Below are 17,969 nucleotides of genomic sequence, written 5' to 3' on the forward strand. Positions count from 1 at the left end.
ACATTCTAAGAGAGCCCTTTCATTTGCAAAAGCAAACCAACTAGATCAATAGTGGCGTTTTAATTCAGGGGCTGAGAATGAAGTAGTGTAGGTGGAAAATAGTATATTTTTAAACATGTTCAGGAAACAAAGCATGCTAACAAAAAAGAATGTTCCTTCTCCTTCTTTTTCCCTGTGTAGCTAACTAATTTTACTAAAATGAAAATAACATATTCCAGAATATTGTCTCAGTCTCTCTGTCTCTCTCTGTCTGTCGGTCCATCCATCGGTCTCTCTCTCTCTCACACACACACACACATGCACTAAGTCTACGGAGAGGGGCGGCATACAAATCTAATAAATAAATAAAGGAAGGAAGGAAGGAAGGAAGGAAGGAAGGAAGAAAAAGCATCTCATGGTAGAGGTGATGATGAGTGAGCTAATTGACAATAATCCAATGTTAAGCATTTTTAATGGTGTATCTTTTTAAATAATGATGATGATGATGATGATAATAATAATAATAATAAAAGAAAGAAAGAAAGAAAGAAAGAAAGAAAGAAAGAAATATAAATAAATAATAAAGAGCTGAGGTGGCGCAGCAGATAGAGTGCAGTACTGCAGGCCACTAAAGCTGATTGTAGAACTGTAGGTCAGCTGTTCAAATCTCATCACTGGCTCAAGGTTGACTCAGCCTTCCATCCTTCCAAGCTGGGTAAAATGAGGACCTGGACTGTGGGGACAATATGCTGGCTCTGTTAAAAAGTGCTATTGCTAACATGCTGTAAGCCGCCCTGAGTCTAAGGAGAAGGATGGCATAAAAATTGAATAACTAAAATAAATCAACTGAGCTCAGTAGGCCTTACTGTATACAATCCTATTTTTTCTTGTTCCTCATGCTAGATCTTTCGTATGGAAATAATTGAAATGAAAATTGGGACTGGATTTGGACTGAATCATTCAAGTATCTCAAAATAACAGTGTACCTAGGCATCTGGATACTGATATAGACCTACTTATAAGAACTACCTAGGATTCAGCATACGTCTACATTTCTGTGCATGTTGCATCCCATAATAGAAAGACAATGCTGAAATTCTTAGACTTGTCATCATATGAGGCACAGAAATCAAGAATGCAGACTTGTCAGTTGCCCTGCTGGACATTAGTACTACATGCAAACGGCTCTCAGTCGCCTTATGAATATACAACTAGTGTGGACATTGAAGCAATTTCTTGACTGTACTTCTGGATAATATTGTTGTACTCATATTATTTTAACAGTCAGTTGATTGCACAGTTAGATGCTAATGGCACCCAGGATGCAGTCTACTAGAATTCTCCAGGAACAGAATCAAGACATTGTCACTTGAAGTAATGAAAGGACTGCGTGTTGTAGTGGAGCCAATCTGAAGCACGATATGTTAATAAGGCAATTCCCTCTATCATGGGAAGGAAAAGGAGGAAAAAGATAAAGCCAGCTGCCATGAGGAAATCACATGGAGCTTGGCTGACTCAGCAAGTTCCACTGAAATGAAGAGCAAAGACAGCTGTGGTGCAAATAACCCTACTCTAATCCTTAACAATAGCAATAGCATTTAGACTTATATACCATTTCACAGTGTAAAACAGCCATGCATGCATATTGCATATTGTAAAAATAAACAAAAAAGTAGCTATAAAAGTAGAACTGCCCCCACCCTCCTTGCCTTTTGTGAACTCCTTAAAACTCACCTCTGCCGTCAGGCATGGGGGAATTGAGACATCTCCCCCGGGCCTATATAATTTATGTATGGTATGTTTGTGTGTATGTCTGCTTTAATAACGGTTTTTTTTAATGTTTTTAAATTATTAGATTTGTCTTGAATTGTTTTATTGTTGTTGTGAGCCGCCCTGAGTCTACGGAGAGGGGCGGCATACAAATCTAATAAATGAATGACTGAATGAATGAATGAATGAATGAATGAATGAATGAATGAATGAATGAATAAATAAATAAAAAAAGAAGTATAGATGTGATGTGAATTCATAGTGCTTTAAAGCCTTCTCAAAGTTGTTGACAGAGACAGCATATTGTCCCCAACAATCTGGATATTCATTTTACCCATTTCGGAAGGATGGAAGGCTCAGTCAACCTTGAGCCTGGTGAGATTCAAACTGCCAAATTGAAGACAGCCGGCAGTCAGCGGAAGTAGCCTGCAATACTGCATTTAACCATTGCACTACCACAGGGTCCACCACACAAACAAAGTACTTTATGCATTCTTTGAAGCCCATCTGCCTTTTCCCACATGTCTAAAAAACAAAAAAGCAACAAAGCAATGGAAAGATGCAATCTCTACATATATTCCAAGATCTCAAGTTATTAGTTGTAGAATTGTTCTCACTGTTAGGAAGTTTCTCTTTAATTCCAGGTTGGTTCTATTCTTGATTAGTTTCCATCCACTGTTTCTTGTCCTGCCTTCCAATGCTTTGGAAAATAGGTTGATTCCCTCTTCTCTTTGGCAGCCCCTCAAGCACTAGAATACTGCTATCATACCAGCCCTAGTCCTTCTTTTCTGTAGACTAATAACACCCAATTCCTGCAACCGTGCTTCATAGGTCTTTAATAATCTTAGCTGTTCTTCTCTGTACTTTTTCCAACGTCTCAACATCTTTTTTTGTAGCATGTGATGTGGTGATCAAAACAGGATATAGTATTCCAGCTGTGGTCTTACTAAGGCAGGGCTGTCAAACTCCTGGCCTGCAGGCCAGATGCATCATGCATTGGCCATGCCCAGTTTAGTAAGTGGGGGGGGGAGTCCAATATATCACGTGACAACATGAGTTTGACACCTCGTACTAAGGTTTAACAAAGCGGTACTATGTAGTACTTCATGTGATTTTGATTATATGCCTCTATACAACCAAGGATTGCATTAGCTTTTTTGGCTGCTGCCACACACTACTAGTGATTATCTCTTAGGTCTCCAAGGTCCTTCTCACCCTTACTTTTATTTTTTTTGAGTAAAACAAGCTATAAATGTAACATTCAGTATATACACAAGGAGATTTATCAACCCATTTTTCATTAGAGCAGTTTATTTCAATAGATTTTCATAGCAATCTTACAATAGTGGGATAGGCATAGTTTAAAATCCTCTTTTTTAAAAAAAAAGAAAAAAGAAAAGTAAGGATTTATTCTTATAAATGCAATAATGGATTTATATTTTCAACAGATGATGTTATACTTTTACAAAAAATATTGAAACTTCCTGGATAATGCAGTTGCTTGCATTTGGATATACTGTATGTATTTACAGGTTTCCTAGAAATAAGCAGCTGTACTCCAACTCACTTGTGTAGCTCCTGCTTCAAAGTCTCCCCTACTTTGAATCATCAGTCTCTTTGTATTGATTCCGATAAATGTTAGAATCATTCTTCAGAAAAAGAAGCTAGTAGAGCTACAAGCTTTAATTGGTAGATTAATCAACTAAGGCTTTTGTTGACTACTTGGTTTTAGAAGATAAGGACAAATTTTAATCAAGGGCACTAAAATTTAATGGCCCACTTCTTTGTTTTCCCAGCTGTTTCAGTTATCATATTCTGTGTAGATTAGGGCAGGGCCATTTACAGGAGGGTACACTTTTGACATTTTCTACCTATTACGGATTAGAAAGTGCTAAAGACTTGGTAGCTGTGAATGGCAACAAGAGGAAGTGCATACATTTCCCCCATCTTTTAATTCTTAAAAAAAAGACTTTCACTGAAATTATAGTGCTTCCTAAATGTACTAGTAATCAATCAGTTAACTCATTTGAAAATCTGTGCGAATTGATTAAAAAATGCATACTAAATGAATATTTTATTAGGCCAATTGACAGTTTACAAAACAGTAACATTCAGACATAGAAGTGAGTTTGGGCCAAGAATTCTCCCCCATATGACTGGGATGTAATAAATATGGTATCATTTTTGCACATTTGAAATGCTAACTATTGGTGAATCAATTAACAGTTGCTTGGGATAAAACTATAAACTGGATAATAGTGTAGGAATGGTGGGCCCTCCATCCCTTTATGATACAAACATCTCAAACTCCATCATAGTGTGAGAGTCATGAATTACACATGAATGAAGATTTAGTGAAAATCTTTTCTTTCCTCACTTCCTCCATTGTGACTGTGACATCTTGACTGTGTTTAAATTTTCTGTTGGGATGGAGACAAACTTAACTTGCCAAAGATTATTTAGAAAATAGATTGAGGATCAGATTCATTATTAAATCCCTAAGCATGGTTTGAACCTATCGATATAAACACAAAAGGTCATATAACAGTGATGGCGAACCTTTTTTCCTTGGGTGCTGAAAGAGTATGTGTGCATACTATTGCATATGTGTGAGTGACCACATCCATAATTCAATGCCTGGGAAGGATGAAAACACCTCCCCTCACAGCCAATAGGCCCTCTGGAGGCCGGAAACGGCCTGTTTCTCAACTTCTGGTGAGCCCAGTAGGCTCCTGTTTCACCCTCCCTAAGCTCAAAAGGCTTCCCCGGAGCTGGGGAAGGGTAAAAACATCCTCCCCCATCCTTCCGGAGGCTCTCTGGAAGCCAAAATACCCTCCAGAGTCTCTATGCAAGCCAAAAGTCAGCTGGCCAGCAAACATATGCACACTAGAGCTGAGCTAGGGAAACAGCTCGCGTGCCAGCAGATATGGCTCTGGGTGCCACCTGTGCCACCTGTGCCATTGGTTCACCATCACTGTCATATAACCTCTGGTACAGAATAATCTGATTCTACATATAACATATTTCTGAGGATAGAGTGGATTCCGTGATTTTACTCTTTTCTTTTTCTCCTCTAACAAGCATCTTTATCTTTGTTGTGGTCAACTCATTTTTTAATATCCAACCAAGGAGCAACATTCAAACTTAATATTAACCGCTCCAAACTTGACTGTAAAAAAATTTGACTTCAGCAACTGAGTTGTCGAAGCGTGGAACTCATTACCTGACTCAGTAGTGTCAACCCCTAACCCCAAACATTTTTCCCTTAGACTATCCACGATTGACCTCTCCAGGTTCCATAGAGGTCAGTAAGGGGTGTGCATAAGTGCACCAGTGTGCCTTCCATCCCCTGTCCAATTGTCTCTCCTTATCTCATTTATCTTTTATTCCTTTCAAATATGTTCACCTATACATTTATATCTTTTCTTCTATTCTTTTCTTTACTTATATTATTACATATCTTTCTCTTCAATGTGTATTATGTATTGGACAAAATAAATAAATAAAATAAATAAATTTGTCTTTTAATCTCCAGAGAAGCGGGCTGATGCATATACAGAGCGGTGTGTGTGTGGGTTTCCACTTACCTTCGTCACTGGTTCGCATCGTGACATTTTACACACACATGCACGCTCCATTCAAACACGTGTGCAGGTTTCCTCATGAAATTTGGCTTCTGAGCATGCTCAGTAGCTGGAATCCCCCGGAAACACAGCTGAGGAGCTGATCAGCTGTGCTTCAGGTGAATGAATAAAGGCCAGTTTAAACCTGGGGGTGGGCAGGAGGGCCCTTTTACAAACAGCAGAACAGGAAAAACCTTCAAAACAGTAAAAACAAATTGCAAAAAATTCTGAAAAAAAGATGGCGGTGCCCACAGACCAGCACCAGCTGATCCTGTTCAGTGACATCATCAGTGGTCACTACCAGTCCAGGATATCCAGTCCAAACCAGGGGGGATCCATCCCGACATATAGTCAAGATTATTGTGACAGCCAAAGGACCCAGCACTTCATGTGTTGACCATAAGCTTTATCTTATTTTAACCCAAACAAAAGCACTCTGTCACTATGTATTTCACCACCTGCAAGGGAAGGAAGGAATATTGAAAGGCAAATGCATGTTGTAACTGTGCTCACAGGGAAGTGAGGGACAGAATACCTGGTGAGTAAAATAGACGATAGCAGTTTCACAATTGCCAATATAATACAGTACCCTAAATAAAAGATGCAGAATATCCACAGGGGTCAGCTCCTGTGAGTGGTGCATCTAAAGACTGCTGTGACCCATTCAAGTTCAAATAAGTGAGCAAAGTGCAAGAACCAGCTCACTGCTTGAGAGCATAATGGGGGATGCTTCTTTATATTTGAAAATTTGGAACAAGGATGGAGTCAATTATTTAATTTGTTCCTCAGTTTAATTCTTGTCCTTTTTCAACATAGGCTCACAATCAGCTACGGTGTGATTTGTATGGCTGGCTCCAATTTTACAGTTCCAGATTGCTATATACGATGCAAAACAGGAAATTATAACAAGAATGCTATCATCTTCAGAGCCACATAAAGCAGAACCATATTACAGTAATACCTCGTCTTACAAACTTAATTGGTTCCGGAAGTAGGTTTGTAAAGTGAAAAGTTTGTAAGACGAAACCTTCTGAAACAGCCGGGCGCTTCTCGGTAGCCTCCGGAACCCGAACCAGAACCCAAACTTTTGCTGAACTTCTGGGTTCGGCGTTCAGGAGAATGCCAAGAACACCCCCCCCCCGGCTGTTTCAGAAGGTGACAGGCGGGCGGCGGCGCTTCTCGGCGGCCTCCCGAACCCGAAAAGTTCGGGTTCGGGAGAACTCCGAGAAGCCCCCCCGGCTGTTTTAAAAGGTGACAGCCGGGCGGCAGCACCCAGCGGAGCACTACTTTGCGATCTGGGGTGGGTTCGTAAGCCAAAAAAAGTTCGTAAGAAGAGGCAAAAGATTTCTGAACCCCGGGTTCGTATCTCGAAGTGTTCGTATCACGAGGGGTTTATATCACAAGGTATCACTGTACAGTGATACTTTGTCTTACAAACTTAATTGGTTCCGGGATGAGGTTCTTAAGGTGAAAAGTTTGTAAGATGAAACAATGTTTCCCATAGGAATCAATGGAAAAGCGATTAATGCGTGCAAGCCCAAAATTCACCCCTTTTGCCAGCCAAAGCGCCCGTTTTTGCGCTGCTGGGATTCCCCTGAGGCTCCCTTCCATGGGAAACCCCCCTCCGGACTTCTGTGTTTTTGTAATGCTGCAATTTCACTGAGGCTCCCCTTGCTGGGAAACCCCACCTCCGGACTTCCATTGCCAGCAAAGCGCTCATTTTTGCAATGCTAGGATTCCTCTGCAACATCGCAAAAACACAGAAGTTTCCCATGGAGGGATCCTCAGGGGAATCCTACAGAGCAAAAATGGGTGCTTCGCTGGCAATGGAAGTCCAGAGGCAGGGCATCCCAATGGTGGCGGTGGGTTTGTAAGGTGAAAATAGTTTGTAAGAAGAGGCAAAAAAATCTTAAACCCCGGGTTTGTATCTCGAAAAGTTTGTATGATGAGGCGTTTGTAAGACGAGGTATCACTGTATACATGTTTTTCCTTCAGTTAAAGATCTGGCATGGTGAATATGTTGGAGGTTTTGAATAACTTAAAAAAGGATGACAGCAACAATTTCAATAAAGAAATCTTTATATTGCCTTTCAGGTAATTTTTGGTGATTTTCAGGTAATCTTATACCCAAAACTATGTACTGCAAATGATAAATAAATAGACAGGAAACAGAAGGCTTTGCAGCCATCAACCTTATCTAGACAGATGAATGAGAGATATCAACTTTGCTCCCATATGGAGAAATAATCCCCAAAATTGTCTCATCTGTAGTTTAAGTTGAATTCAGAGGTCATCATATATGATTCTTTATGTAGAAAAGAGTGAAATGAATGAGATATTTGTATAAGACAGTTCCTATATTCTGGACTTGATGAGGTCCAGGGATCATTCAGGCATGCAGAAAAGGTTATGTTGAAAATGGTCCAGATCTTTCAAGATTACCAAATCTAACAATATTCCATGCATCTAAAAAATTTGAGAAGGGGAGGTGTTACCCCAATACACACAGAGTGTGGGGGAGGAGTCAGCTATAGATTTATAGTCTATAAATTTTAGAGCTACACTGTTGGCTTTTTCTAAGAGAATTTACTTAAACATCTAAAAATAAGTAATTGAATTTCCAAAATCAGACTGGCTTTGATCTATAATGCTTCACTGCATAAGCCATGAGTAAAAATGACTAACTATATTTGGATCTTAAATTAGAGGTAAAAGTTCTCTGTTCCATATTACTGCAGACTGTCCAACATTTGTGTAATGTTCTTCTGGCACTTTTTGCAACTCGCATCCTGTTTGTGTGTTCCATTAGGTACAGTGTTCCCTCGATTTTCGCGGGTTCGAACTTCGCAAAAAGTCTATACCATAGTTTTTCAAAAATATTAATTTAAAAATACTTTCCGTTTTTTTTCCCTATACCACTGTTTTTCCTGCACGATGACATCATATGTCATCGTCAAACTTTTGTCCGCCTTTAATAATTTTTTTTAAATTAACTTTAATAAATAACCCTGGTGAGTAATAATCTAAAAGGTTGCTAAGGGAATGGGAAATTGCAATTTAGGGGTTTAAAGTGTTAATGGATGGCTTGTGATACTGTTCATAGCCAAAAATAATGTATTTACTTCTGCACCTCTACTTCGAGTAAATTCGACTTTCGCGGGCGGTCTCGGAACGTATCCCCCGCAAAAATCAAGTGAACACTGTACACCATTTAGTATCAGTGTCAGGGTTCCAAATAGCATCCAAAATTAAATCAGAGTTCGAGTCAAAGTGTTTCTCAAAGTCACAATTTATTAACAGAACCATGTTGGTACATCTGGGTGAAACCCAAAGGGCTTGAGATTCGGGTTTCACCACTCAGTTGAAACTTCAAGTCCTTGCCCCCACACCCACAAATCCATCGCATTGTCCAATCTTCATTTGCCATGCTGGCATAGTTTACCCATCTCCTTCTGTGCAGGTGCAGAGGAGCAGAGACAAAGGATGACCTTGGCTTACTACAAATAATTTGTTATGGCTACAAACTAACCACCTCATACAAGCCACCCTCTCATTTTCCCACAGTAGAAAATGCATAGTAGAATAGTATAAAGGGTGGCAGGCCAAAGATCCCAAATAAAATGGCTTTGGACTGATGCTCAGAAGCAATTCACAAACTTGTGTGCACTGGCAGTGGTCCCAATAAGCTGCTCTATTAACACAACTCATTTCCTACTATGAGCAGGGAAGACTGTCCTTCAGTAAAGTCTGAATGCATTTTGACATGACCTTGTTGTTTATGGTAAATGACAGGAAGTCAACATTCTCCAGATCAAATACAAGATTGCTTTAGGATTCAGTGTTGTTGTTGTTGTTGTTTTTTAAATACATTTCTATCAATTTAAAAAAAAATAGATGACCTCGGTAATATACAAAGGTTGGAAATTTGAATGGGCTTGGATTTAGAAAAAAAAATACAATGAATTTCTTTTTAAAGCAAACATTTCCTATACGAAAAATGGGACAAATAGAATCTTAGGTTGCTGTAAAGCAAATTTTCCCCGTTTTCTTTTTAGATGTTAGAGAGCTCTGGGAACGTAACATTAGACAGGATGCTAAAAGCATTGTATCCTGCCTGATGAAAGGCTTTTTGCCTTCACGAGAAGAAGGGGGAGGGGAAGGGAAGAAAGGAAGAAAAGAGGAAGGGGGAGAAGCAGGATTGTTCAAGGCACAATATTTACTCTGTTCTAGGATCATCTTTAAACCAGTGTTGCATCTTTGGAGTTGTGCAGATTTGGCAAGGAGGTCTTTTTGCTATTGGTAGGATTTCATCTGCTTTCCCGTTTGTCTTCTCTCCATAGAACTGAAGCCACTGTAAGATCATTTCATCCTTGTCGAGGAAAATGATGGTTATGGAGGAACATGACACCTTTACAGCACACAAACAGATACATAAACATACAGAGAGAGAGGAATCGCTTGCTCTTACAGAATAAAAAAAATATTCAAAAGGTTTTTTAGTATTTTCATTTATCTGTATCCACAGAAGGGCCGCACTTACCTTTTGCTAACGGATCGGTCCCAGAGGCCGACGCGGGCACACACGAAGGTGGTGAGATTTTACCCCTGCACATGTGGAAGATTTCAGCTATTTTTACCGATTTGTTTCCATGCATGTGCAGGGGAGCATGGGGCCACGTGTTGGGGATATGCATATGTACATGCATTGTTGTTTTCGCTAACGGATTGTACCGGGGCAGCCCAATACTGTCTGTATTCCTCCTGTATTTTTACAAATAACTCAAGCAGGAGAACATATCCAACACATTTTTCTCTTCCTATTTTCCCCACAATACCAACATTTGGTGAGGTGGATTGGTCTGGGAGTGATTGACTCAAAGTACACCTAGCTTTCATGGTTGTGGTAGGATATGAACTCATGGCCTCCCACTTTTTAGCCTGGCGCTTTAACCAAACTGTTTCCTTTTTCCTTTTTTTAATTTTCTCTCTCCATTAAAAGAGATTAAACAAATGTTTCTCTTACCCATTGAAACACGCACAACCTTTTTAAACACACACACACACTGCCTAACTAATTATATCACAGCACTGAATTATACCGCCTACAATTTAAAACACAACACCTGAATTAATCCAGGCACACAAATTGTGGCTTTTACACAGCAAATAAATCCCACAAATAGCATGAAAGGAAAATGGGGAGGGGGGTTTACTAGCTGCTAACTGTTCACTTAGATCTATTATTAATGGTGTCACTTTTAAAAATTCCTCACTTGCTTTTGCTTTATTTTATGATCTTTTAATTATTGTTGATTATTTGTTTTAGTAATGGCATTTTAATGGGCTTTTGAATATCCTGATTGTTGTGTCATGGAAGCTGAAAACAAAACAAACTCATTAGCATTATTTATAAACAGAATACGGTAGATGGAATGTAAGCATTATTATAAATAGCAACAAAGATGATGACAATATACCCTCCCCGTTCTTTTTTTTTTTTTTTTTGAGCATTGCTCAATATCTGCTAAGGGTCTCAATGAGGATCAACATAGAAAAGGAAAAACATATGAGCATCTCTATGCCTACAACTGAATTGGTTTGGAAGACTGTGTGACTCACAAGTTATTCGCAGTGATGGTTTGTTTGTTTGTTTGTTTGTTTGTTTGTTTGTTTGTTTGTTTGTTTGTTTGTTTGTTTGTCGCCCCTCTCCGAGGACTCAGGGTGGCTTACAACATATAAAAACAATACAAAATATCTTAAATCCAATTAAATTTAAAACTAGCTGACCTAAAACCGAAGTTACTTAAAAAATCAATCATTCCCATTCAATAAAACAAACATACATTTTATTGATTGGCCAGGGTGCTAGAATCTAATGGCTCCAAGGCTGATGGCATAGATGAGTCTTCGAAGTCTTGAAGAAGGCGAGGAGGGTGAGGGTGGTGCGAATCTCTGAGGGGAGATGATTCTAGAGGGGCCACCACAGAGAAGGCTCTTCCCCTAGGTCCTGCCAGATGACACTGTCTAGTTAACAGGACCTGGAGAAGGACGGCTCTGTGGAACCTGACCTGTTGGTGGGACTCATACGGCAGGAGGCAGTCCTGTCAGTAATCTGGTACAATGCCATGTAAGGCTTTATAGATCATAACTAACACTTTGAATTGTGTCCAGAAACCAATTGGCAGCCTGCAGAGTGCTGGAGAGACATGGGTATACCTAGGAAGGCCCATGACTACGCGCGTAGCTGCATTTAGCACAATCTGCAGTTTCTGAACATTCTTCAAAGGTTGCCCCATGTAGAGAGCATTGCAATAGTCGAACATCAAGGTCATAAGGACATGAGTGACTGTGAGTAGAGACTCACTGTCCAGATAGGGCTGCAATGCCCCACTCACTACAGCCGAAAGATGATGTTCCAAGGTCAGCTCTGGATCGAGGAGGACGCCCAAGTTGCAGACTCTCTCTGAGGGGGTCAAATGTCCTCCTCCCAGTGATGGACAGACAGATAGAAGTGTCCTTGGGAGGCAGAACTCACAGCCACTCCATCTTGTTGGGGTTGAGTCTGTTGAGACTTGTTGAGACTTGTTGAGTCTGAGTCTATTAACACCCATCCAAAACCTCCAGACACCGGCATATTACTTCCATTGCTTCACTGAGTGGACACGGGGTGGAAATGTATAGCTGAGTATCATCAGCATACTGAAGGTAACTCACCCCATGCCCTCGGATGATCTCACCCAGCAGTTTCATGTAGATATTACTTGAAACATGAAAGGTTGCAGAAAGAGGTCCTTCTCAAAGTGTTCAAATGAATAGTTTAAAACCCTTTACAGAATGAAAGAATAACAAAGTTGGAGAGATCCTGGAGATCTTCTAGTCCAACTACTGCTCAAGCAGGATACCTATACCACAAGTGTCAAACTCGCTACATCCCATTACCGTCACATGACATATCATGATGTGTTTTCCCTTTGCAGGTGTTGGTGTGGTCTACACGTGACGCATCCAGACCACACGTCACTAGTTTGACACCCCAGCCCTATAACATATACCACAAATGGTTGTCCAATCTCCTTTTTAAAATCTTCAGGAACATCCTTGTTAGTTTTAATCTCATTAATAATGATTTCCTATCTAATCGAAGATTAATTTTGGAGGGGGGAAATCCATTTGGGACAGAATTGACTGCTTGCTGTATATGTTCCTGTAGTTTTATGGCAAGATTTTTCTGTCATGTTTCCTAGTACATACTGGAAAAAACAACTGGCCCAAAGTCGCTCAGCTCGCCCTGTATCTAAAGTGGGATTAGATTCCATGGTCCCCTGATGTCTAGTCTGGTGCCTTAACTATACACAAGATGGCTCTTAGACTTAATGGGAAACTGTAATTAAGTCGAGATTTCCTGAGTTGTGATATGTGGCCTGATAGCAAAGATCTGCACTGAACATTGGCCACTGAGTCCAATGGCCACATAAGACTTTTCTGAAAAGATGGGAGCATCAAAAACTGCTTTCCAATCCATTTAATACAGTATGACCTTTCAAGCTATAAAAATGTCTCAAATCAAAATCAAAAATTTCAGGATGTTTTGAGCAGCTCTTCAAAATCAGAATTTTTGCTGTCTGATCTTTGCAAGCCTGTTTTATCTACGTCTCAATCCATAAAAACAAACAAACACTTAAAAATTTCCATTTAGGATCCTACTCAATAATACTTGTTATATTATTGCCTCTTACCCAGATTTTATCTCTTTAATTGTTCACTTTTGTTGCAGGTGAACAGAGAGTCATGATGGCTACTGCTGTGCAGCAAAATCTGAACAGAGGAATGACCTCCAGAAGCAGAAGGCAATTATGTATGGCAATAAAATACAGTGCCAAACAACCAATCAAATATGCAAGAGCTCCTTATAGTTTTAAATGAAAGCATGGAGTAATGTCCCTGTGTGTCAACAGGTATCTGAACCACTAAAAGCATTATCTTTAAGGATGCAAAGCTTAATGAGAGTACCAAAACAGTGACAACCCATATTGTTATTCTATTACCTTCATTGGATGCTTACCCTGAAAGGCAGCTTCTCATTGATTTAGCTGCCTGACATTCATTAGAAGGAAAAGGTGAAAGGAAAACGTTTTGACTATCCTTCCTAGAGTAAGTGCCTTTTCACATTACTATTATTGGAGCAGGGATTTGATAGAGGTTGTTCCCCCTTCACAAAAGAGGCAAATTTCCCAGTCAGATATGCAAAGGCCACAGGAAATATACAATATTTTTTCTGCATTAAATTACTTTTATATTGTTCTGAGTGGTCCACAACCAGCTCAGTTAGTCACAGAATCTGAGGGGTGAGAACCAGATCCATCTTGGTACCCTAGGCCAGTGTTCTTGACAGTTGAGTCAGAGAGTGAGGGAGAATTGGAATCTGAGAAACCTGGAGAACCACCAGAAACTGTAAAAACCCCAATGATGGCAATGTCTGACTCAGAGGAGGAGGGGGACATTGGGAATTAGGAGCCTGTATTAGATGCCAGGGTCAGAAAGTCATGAAGCAGACAGGAATATCTTTATGGAAAAAGTTCTAGAAGGTGCGTCTATGAAAAAAAGTAATATTTCTAGGAAACCCAGACAGTATATAAGAGGATTTATGTGTGTGTGTGGGCGGTGGGGGGGGAGATTCAACATTTGTAATGGTGAAGGTCCTAGATCCAGGGTTCCAGAAATGCTTTGCTGGCAAACTGCTGTTATCCCTTTAAGTTCATTGTGCAGAGATATAGCTGTCTGAGCAAAGCCCGAAGCTTCGTAAGTGTGTGTTTCAAAATTAGAACACTGAAGAATGTCTAAATTGCATTTGGCTCCCAGCCGTGGCCGTTCGTTATTTATTAGTCAATTTGCCAGGGAACACTGCTAACATGGACTGAGAGCCTGACCTTGTTTTGTAGAAATCATTTTTAAATATCAATGTGTTTGTTTTGAATTTTTCTGTGAGAGGTTCTCCTTTGTTCCGGTCCAGTTAGGCCCAAACAGAACATATACTGGGATGTCAAACTAGTGGTGTCATGGCAGCAGCATCACTTATGACTGTAACTTGTTGCTTGTATCCTTACTATTTATATTAATATTGATTATTTCCTGATTGCTTATTTGTATCCTATGACAATCATTAGGTGTTGTACCTCATGATTCTTGACAAATGCATATTTTATGTACACTGAGAACATCTGCACCAAAGACAAATTCCTTATGTGTCTAATCACACTTGGCAATAAATAATTCAATGAAACTATCTATATGATATATCACAACTTTTTTCCCTTTGCAATACTGGGCATGGGCATGGCCAGCATGTGACACATCCTGCCTGCTGACCGCAAGTTTGACAATCCGGTTCTATATAGTGTCACATTTGAAAGAACAACATTCTTTGAAATTCTTGTGTTAATCTTCTAAGAAATACTATTCATAGCTTTTAGGTTCTTGCTCCTTTGGATTAACAGTTTCCTTCTACAGGTAATAGGTAATCCAACATGCATGGGGGGGGGGGAGTTGACAACTTCCATCAAGACAAAGTGCAATATTTATTTATTTATTTGTTTGTTTGTTTGTTTGTTTGTTTGTTTGTTTATCTATCTATCTATCTATCTATCTATCTATCTATCTATCTATCTATCTATCTATCTATTTATTTATTTATTTATTTATTTTTGGATTTGTATGCCGCCCCTCTCCGAAGACTCGGGGCGGCATACAAATAGTGAGAAAACATGAGACAACAATGGGCTCTGCCAGGCAAAGTGCAGCTCTTTGAGCCCTGCCGCATACAGCTTGTTACCCCAATGGAATCAACCTACCGATTCTTCTCCTCCTTCACTCTCATCTGTTTCTATATGCATATGCAAGCCTCAGGAAACGAGATGTGGCAGGGATCTGATTCTCTGAAGGAATGCAAATGTCAGAGAACCACAGATTAAATGTTTTCTTTTTACTGAAAAGCCTCATTTTCTGCTTTCTTCAGATGTGCCACTGGTTGATTGCAGGCAGAAGAATGAGAATGGCTAGGGATTTTTGCAGAGCAAACACGTAGCACTTTCTGCTTTGATAGACCTCATTAATAGATTGAAAGTTACCATTAGTATGCAATGAAGATATAACTTGGCACAGAGTTACAATAATGTTTCCGTAACAATGGGGAAAGTAGAAGGAAGCGCAACTACATTTGAACTACACAGTAATATCCTCAAATTGTAATAATTGGTAATGTAGCAGGGTAGAAGAGATTTGAACAGCCATTGTATGCCACCCCAAGTCTATGGAGAGGGGTGGCATACAAATCGAATAAATAATAATAATAATAATAATAATAATAATAATAATAATAATAATAGTAATAATAGTAATATTATTATTATTATTATTATTATTATTATTATTATTATTATTATTATTATTATTTCCCCGTTCTGGTTTGGTTTGGTTTGGTTTCTTCCTCCCTTATCTTAGAAAGCTGTGACACATGGCTCTTGCATGTCACACAAATAAAATAAATGGGGTCAATTCAGAACATACGTACTGTCCATTTCTTTTTATTAAAGTATATAGTCCCTTGAGTCATGTTCTGCTCTTCATGACTTTGTTAGGTGTCCATATAGTTTTCTGGGCAACAATACAGAAAAAAAAATCACCTTATTTGGGGTTTCCAGGTGGTGATGGTTGTTGTCGATTGCTTCCCAGTTTAGCTAACACATCTGGAATTTTCTGATGGACTGTCATCCAGCTGCAGCACTGCTTAGATTTTCAAGATCAGTCAAGATCACCTAAAACCATCTGAGCACATTCCTGGAGTGAAAACAATCCTTCTTATATTTAGTTAATTGAATATTCTAACTGGAGTTGCTATGCTTGAGAAACAGTGTGGTGTAGCGGATAAGGTGCTAGTGGGAAGGCCCAAATTCTAGTCAACTTCTACCACAGAAGTTATGTGGAGGACCATTGACTAAGCACTGTCTTTCAACCCTTACTGCTCCACAGAGCTGTTGTGGGGAACAATAGGAAGTGTATCAGCCAGGGGTGAAATCCAGCAGCTTCTGACAGGTTCTGGAGAACCAATAGTGAAAATTTTGAGTAGTTTAGTGAACTGGCAAATACTCTGGCCACAGAGTAGGGTGGGAATTGAGATTTTGCAATATCCTTCTGCCAGGAGTGGGGAGGGAATGGGGATTTTGCAGTATTCTGTCCCTGCCACACCCAACAAACCATGCCCCAAAAGCCACACCTTGCCCAAAACGCCATGCCCATAGAACCAGTTTTGGATCTTACCACTGGTGTCAGTCCTTTGAGGCAGGCTATGTCAAGAAACCAGCATGAATTTTCAGAACTATTGAGCAAAGGTTCGACCTATCTTATATTTACCAAAATTAAATCAAATTTGTTTTGAGTTTCTTTATTGCATTTTCCTCTTTCTGAGTCTGTGTAATCTTTCATTGCTTTTCTTTCTCTATCCCCAAGATCATCTCAAAATTCTTTTACAACAAGGAAGTATTTGGGCATTGTCAGAAGCTGAATGAAAGACAGCATATCAAATTAATAAGCAAACAAGCAAACAAACTTGAAATGCAAAGATGCTTTTTCAAATCACTATGTGCGTCTAATGGGAGCTAGCCTGGGCCCAGGATACCAAGTCAGGGGCATCAACGCATCCTCCACTTTGCAGTCATTATGAACTCTATTCCTACCCATGATACAGGGAAAGAATTTAAAATAAGCCACAAGTGAGGCAAATTGAAACAACAAATAATTCATTGGTATAATTGAATCAAGATGGGTCATTGTTAGTACTATGTACAAAACAGTTGGGTTTGCAACATATAAACAAACTAACAATAAATGTCTGTATGTATTGAAGCATTATAGCTTTAAGAGGTAGTGTTGCAAATTGCAATAAGAGGGAGCCAGAAACATAATTCTCTTTCTCTCTCTGCTCTTTCTGTTCTTTCTGCTGATTCGCTATGACTGATGTAGTAAGCTCTATCTTAGTTTGATGTATTTGTAGGTTGTAATGTATATCTGATATGTAAGACAAAGACAGGCTTGTAATTATTGTATTGGATGATAATGACTGATTTGAATGTGTATGAGCGGCAGGGATGAGTGGCAGGGATGGGGAGGGATGCAGTAGGATAGCAAAAATGGAGCTCTACCACAGAGCACCCAATTTTCACCGAAAGATGTTGAAAGAAAATGCAGGGCGTCTTCTTTGGGCAGCCTCTGCATTCTTCCCGAAAGCATTTAAAAACCCCAAAGCCAGCAATTCTGCTACAAACAAAAGTGTCTAGGAAAAGTATAAGGAGATAAGATCTGGAATTAATTTTATGTGATCTGGGTTTCAGCCTCCCCCTTCCTTTCTGAATGGGTATAATATTCTCTAGAACAGAGGTCTTCATGGCTGGCTGGAGAATTCTGGGAGTTGAAATTCACAAGTCTTAAGGTTGCCAAGTTTGGGGACCCCTACTCTAGAAAATAAAATGAATAATGCTTGAAGCCTAATGTTTTGCTAGAAACCTTGCTTTTATTTGGTAGTCTGCAAGAAGGAGGGTTAACACT

Source organism: Erythrolamprus reginae, chromosome 3 (assembly GCF_031021105.1).
Source record: "Erythrolamprus reginae isolate rEryReg1 chromosome 3, rEryReg1.hap1, whole genome shotgun sequence".
NCBI lineage: Eukaryota > Metazoa > Chordata > Lepidosauria > Squamata > Dipsadidae > Erythrolamprus > Erythrolamprus reginae.